We start from the raw sequence: 6,655 nt of genomic DNA, 5'->3' as shown, positions 1-6,655 counted from the left end.
CCTGTAAAGATTTACAGCCTCAGAAACCCTGTACAGGGTCGCTATGAGTTGGAACCGACTCCACGGCACATAACAACAACAACAACAACAACAATAGAGTCCTGGTGTGGCACTGTGGGTTAATGCACTGGATTGCAAAGTCTGTTTGAACCCAAGGTCGGTGGTTCAAGTTCACCATCCACTCCTAGGAAACCCTACACAGGGTCGCTATGGGTTGGATCCAACTGATGGCACTTAACAATAAAAACAACGGACTCTTGCCTTCACAACCACCTGAGAATGGTCTTGATGTGTCTCTCTGATCTTTCATCAGTTTTTTTCATTCCTCTTTGCTTTTCTTTATTTCCCCCAAATTAATTCCAGTGTTCTTCTAGTGAGAACCAGCCCAGGGCTGTCCAGGCCCGATTTGGAAGAGACTCTCTGTTGTCTCCTGCCATTTAGATTATGTACCCAGCTGCGATCCACTTGTGACTTCCCTGGCGGGGGGGGGGGGTCTACTTGTACATGTTTTGCCTCTGGTCACCAGAGAGGAAATGAGTCAAAAGAGAAAAGGAATAGACAAAAAAATAATAATAAAAATTGTACTTTGTCTCTATAAGTCACAGGCAAGCTTTTGCAAAGGTAATGCTCGCTTGTCTTTTCAGTCACTGCCGTTCAAAATGGCTGCGGCGAGTCCCTTGGCCCTCCCAAATCAGAAGTCACCTTTCTTACTTCTGTTACAATTCTGTCTTCATGTAAGCATTTGATCCACTTACTTAGGCCTTTATCTAAAGCTCAGAGTTCCTCTGAGGGACCAAATTCAAGGACCATCCTCTGAATCTGTTTAGTCTGCTTTTCTGTGTTTTTGCTCAGTGATTTCTTTTATTATTATTTTTTAATATATATATATATATGTATATATATATATATATATATATATATATAGATTTAATCGTACATTGTTTATTTTCCTGATTATTTGTGCACGTCCCATTTTCCTCTGTTACTGATTTCTATATTTTTATTCCATGTGGTATGAGAAAACACTTTGTATAATTTCACTCAGTGTATGTTTATTGAAACTTGTTTGCTGATTTAAATGTAGTATATCCTAGACAATATTTATTTGTCTTTAAAAAAATTAATTGTTTTGTGGAGTACTCTGTATGTATCTCTTAAGTCCGGGTGGTTCATAATTTTGTTCAAGTTATCTCTTTTCTTGGTGATTTTCTGTATAGTTGTTTTATCTAGTATTGAAAATGCTGTACTAAAGTCTCCAAATATTATTGCACAAATGCTCATTCATTCCTTACATTATTTCAATGATTGCTTTATATATTTTGATACATTGCTGTTTGGTGCATATATGTTTAAAATAATTACCTCTAGTAATAGCTTATTTATTTATTTATTTATACTTGAAGTCTATCTTATCTGATATTCTTTGAGTTAAAACACTGAAGGATATGGGCAAAAAAAAAAAAAAAAATTGAAAGGCACAGCAAGCATCAAGAGAACTTGAAAGGAATACCCAGCCACTGTACCAAAAATAACTGGGCAAAGTTCAACCATTTTAGGAGGCAGCATATGATGAGGAAAGAAGTCCAAACTTCACTGAAGGCATTTCCATAAAACAAGGCTCCTGCAAATGACAGAATGCCAATTTAGAATTTTCAACAAACAGACGCAAAATGCTATAAGCACTCATTTGTCTTTTCCAAGAAATTTGGAAGACAGCTACCTGGCCAACCTACTAGAAGAGATCCATATACATGCCTATTCCAAAGAAAAGTCATCAAATGGAATGCAAAAATATAATTGATGTCCCAAGCAAGTAAAATTTTGCAGAAGATAATTCAAAAACAGTTGCAGCAGTACATAAACCAATAAATGCCAGAAATTCAAGCTGGACTCAGAAGAGGAAATAAAATGAGGGATATCATTCCTGATGTCAAATAAATCTTAACAGAAAGCACACAATACCAGAGAGGTGTTTATTTCTGTTTTATTGACTATGCAGAGGCATTGTACAGCACTGCAAAGAATGGGAATTCCAGAACACTTAATTGTGTTCATGAGGAACCTGTACATAAACAAAGAAGTAGTCATTAAAACAATACAAGGGAACACTGTATAGTTTAAAATCAGAAAAGGTGTGCAACAGTGTTGTATCCTCTTCTGGTCTTTTGTCATTAGTGTCTAGTGTATTAAATCTGTTTTTAAAATGGTCTTTAAATTCAGGTGGGATATGTTCAAGGTCATATTTTAGCTCCTGTGGGCTTATTTTCCTTTTTCTCAGCTTCAGCTTAAATTTGCGTATGAGCCATTAATGGTCTTTTCTACAGGCGGCCCCTGGACTTGTTTTGGTTGATGAAGTGGACCTTTCCACCATCTCTTCCCACAGATACAGTCAATTTAATTCCTATATATGCCATCTGGTGAGGTTTATATGTATAATCAGTCCACCTTTTATGTTGTTTAAAAAAGGTATTTGCAATGATTAAGTCCACCACTATTCTGTCAGTTTGTCACACTGTAGTGGCTTCCAAGTTGCTATGATGCTGGAAGCTATGCCACTGGTATTTTGAATACCAGCAGAGCCACCATGATGGACAGGTTTTAGCTGAGTTTCCTGACTAAGACACACTTGGAAGGAGAGGTGGACTATTTCTAAATGTTTAGCAACTGAAACCTTATGATTAGCAGAGAAACACTATCAGATAGCAACAGAATATTGAATACTGAAATATGATGAATAGCACTAGAATATTTTCAGATATAGTGACGGAAAATAAGCTACTCATATTGGAAGGCACTCAAAATAAGACTGGGGAAGAGCTGCCTCCTCAAAGTAGAGTTGTCCAAGATAATGTAAATGGAGTTAAGCTTTCAGAACCTTCTTTTGCTGATTGACGGAGCATAATTTAAAATGAGAAACAGCTGAAAGTATCCACTTATAACTGGAACATGGAATATTAAATTTGAATCTAGGAAAAGTGGAAAGTGTCAGAAATGAAATGGAATGCATAGACATCAATCTTAGGCAGAAATTGACTGGTAGTGGCCATTTTGACTCTGACAATCACATGGTCTACTATGCTGGAATGACAAACTGAAGAGGACAAAAACAACATTTGCAGATCTGTCTTGAAGTAAAATACTGTTTGTGATAGGATAATATCCATAGACCTACAAGAAAGGTCAGTTAATACAACTTAATTCAAATTAACTCACAAACCACTAAAGCCAGTGAAGATGAAATTGAAGAACTGTGTGAATTACTTCAGTCTGAGATTGATCAAACATGCAATCAAGATATACTGATAATTACTGGTGATTGATGCAAAGGTTGGAAACAAAGAGAAAGGATCAATAATTGGAAAATATGATTTGGTGGTACAAATGATGCTGGAGATTGCATGATAGAAGTTGGCAATATCAATGATTCTTCATTGCAAATATCTTTTTTGAACAACATAAAAGATGGTTATACACATGGACTTCATACTACACAAAAATAAAATTGACTACATCTGTGGAAAGACAATGTGGGAAAGCTCCATATCACCAGTCAGAACAACATCAGGGGCAGACTGTGGAACAGATCATCAGTTGCTCATATGTAAGTTCAGGATGAATGTGTAGAAAATAAAAACAATCCACAACAGTCAAAATATGACCTTGAATATACCCCACCTGAAATTAGACATCATCTTAAGAACAGATTTGATGCATTAGACACTGATGACTGAAAACTAGAAGAGTTATGAGATGCCATCAAGAACTTCATAGAGGAAGAAAGCAAAAGGTCATTAAGAAGACAAGAAAGAAGGAAAAGACCAAAATTAATTCCAGAAGAGACTTGGAAACTTTCTCTCCAGTGTAGAAGTGCTAAAGCAAATGGAAGAGCTGAACATAAAATTTCAAAGGGCAGCTGGAGAAGACACAGTCAAATATTATAATAAAATGTGCAAAAATCTGTAGTTAGAAAACCAAAAGGGAAGGACACACTCAGCATTTCTCAAGCTGAAAGAACTGAGGAAAAAATTCAAGCCTCAACTTGGAAAACTAAAGGATTCTTTGGGCTAACTACTGTATGATATGCAGAAAGCATCGAAAGAAGTTGGAAGGAATGCACAGTCACTGTACCAAAAATCAATGGTCAATATTCAACCATTTCAAGAAGGAAGAAGTCCATGGTATACTGAAGACATTAGCAAAGAACAAGGCTCCAGAAATAGATGGAATACAAACTGAAATCTTTCAACAAACTGATGCAACACTGCATGCACTCACTCATCTATGCCAAGAAATTTTGGAAGACAGCTACCTGGTCAACTTATTGTAAAAGATCCATATTTGTGTCCATTTCCAAAGAGAAATGACCCTTTGTGGATGTGGACATCATCAGATAATTTCATTAATATCACTAGCAAGTAAAATTTTGCTAAAGATAATACAAAAACTGCTACAACAGTATACTGACAGGGAACTGCCAGATGTTTAAGAAATTTAATAAAATCATGGATAGATGAAATAGAAAAAAATCATATATAGAATGAACAAAATCAAAAGTTTGTTCTTTGAATAGACTAAATAAAACTACTAATGCGTTGGCAAGTATGATCAAGAATAGAAAAGAAAAGGCTTTAATTACTATATCAGGGAGGAAGAAGTGGATGCTACCAGAGATCCTCTAGATATTACAAAGTTAAAAAAGTTTATGAATAACTTATGTTAATGTATTTGAATATCTTGATAAATTTCTTGAATAACACGATGCACCAAAATTGAAACAAGAATAAATGTAAAAGGCGAATAGACCTTTATTTTAAAAGGAATTCAATTTCTAATTTTAAACTTTCTTACACATAAGAAGCAAAGCAAACATTAAAAATAAAATGTTAGGCCATATGGCTTCATCAGTGAATTCTTCCAAAACTCTGAGAAGAAATATCATAAATTTTAGAGAATTTTTTCTAGAGAATAAGGAATCACAGGCAAAATCCCAATTTTTATTATAATGTTAGAATAACATTTAAAACACAGCTTAGCAAGGACATTTGTTGTTGTTGTGAGAGAATGTATCAGTTCCCCCAAAGTTAGAATTATCTTGTTGTTGTGTGCTTTTGAGTTGGTTCCAACTCATAGTGACCCTGTATAGGGTTTCCAAGGCTGTAAAATCTCTACAGGAGCAGAAAGGTTTGTCTTTTTCCCACAGAACAGCTGGAGGATTTGAACCACTAACCCTGTAGTTAACAGTCCAATACTATGCCTCCAGGGCTTCCTAGCATTACCATATGATTCAGCAATTCCACTTCTGTCCTCAAAACAAATGAAAGAAGGGGACTAGCAGATACTTGTCAATGTCCATTACCTCACTCTCCACAGTATGCAAAGAACACCACCAGGACCCACCAACAGATGAATGGATACACAACAGAATTCACCAAACAACGAGACTTCAAAAGATACAAACATGATGTTATCAATTTATGCAGAAACAGTATTTGATGATATGCAATATTATTTAATGATAAAAGCTCTAAGTACTCTAGAAACAGGAGGGGCTTCCTCAACCTGATAAAGTTCATCTGCAAAAACCCTACAGTTAACATCTTACTTAATGGCAAAATATTGTGTGGCACTGTAGGATAAGCACTGGACTGCTAACCGCAAGGTCAGTAATTCAAATGGACCAGTGACTCAGAAACCCTGTACAGGGTCACTATGAGTCATAACTGACTCTATGGCACTTAACAACAACAATAAGATTGGGAGTAAATTACATTTACCCTTCCTAATTAATACTGAACCAGAAGTCTTATTGCAACAAGGCAAGAAAGAAATAAAAAGCATCACATATTGAAAGGAAGAAATAAAATCGTTTGTATATGTGGACGATGTGTTTATCAATGTAGAAAATTCCAAGCAGTGTAAACTCTTATAACCAATAAGAAAGTCTTGCGAAGTAGCAGGATACAATTTTAGCATACAAAATCAATTTTATTTCAACTCATAAATTATACTTATGTTTTATTATCACTAAAATACATGTACAGGTATGTGTTTCACAACATCCATGATTGCTGTTGTTGATAATTGCCATCAAGTCAGTTTGTGAGACCAAAGAGAAAAGACTCCATTTTGTACATAGGCCTAAGCACGTCCTTCCTGCCCAGGAAAAACCATAGAATGTGCCAAGTTAGCTTGTGTTACATAAGAATAGCCCTCCAGCCCTAGCAACAGCCAAAAACAGATATAGCCATTAGCTCCATGCCAGATATTTCCTCCTATCCTAGTCCTGTGGCTCAGGCCACCAGAAATGACCAATTAGATTGTAACAACTCATACCTTGCTAAATGTTAACCAATCCTAGTGTTGTTAAGCTGGAAATCCCCGAACTTGCTTGTAACCTCAATAAAAACCCTGCTGACTGAGTTCAGGGCCTTCATCCTTAGTCCGCTGCGTCGGATACGGATAGGGTCCGAGCTCGAGCTTGAATAAACAATCCTTGTGTGTTTGCATTGGCGTCGGCTCCTTGGTGGTCTTTGGGGACCTTGCGATCTGGGCATTACAAGTTCCAACTCATAGTGACCCTGTATAGGGTTTCTGAGGAGCAGTTGGTGGTTTGAACTGCCGACCTTGTGCTTCACAGTCGAGTGATGACCCTATA

At 36.4% G+C, this 6,655-nt stretch overlaps 1 pseudogene; it reads right to left on the bottom strand.

Annotated features, from left to right (window-relative positions):
• The window catches only part of LOC102821929, a 16,910-nt pseudogene extending 10,356 nt beyond the window's left edge, over nt 1–6,554 (bottom strand).
• Nucleotides 6,555–6,655: the final 101 nt, after the last annotated feature.

Source organism: Chrysochloris asiatica, unplaced genomic scaffold (assembly GCF_000296735.1).
Source record: "Chrysochloris asiatica unplaced genomic scaffold, ChrAsi1.0 scaffold00051, whole genome shotgun sequence".
NCBI classification, from domain to species: Eukaryota; Metazoa; Chordata; class Mammalia; order Afrosoricida; family Chrysochloridae; genus Chrysochloris; species Chrysochloris asiatica.
The sequence above is the reverse complement of the archived record's forward strand: the minus strand, read 5'-3'. Positions and strand labels throughout refer to the sequence as shown.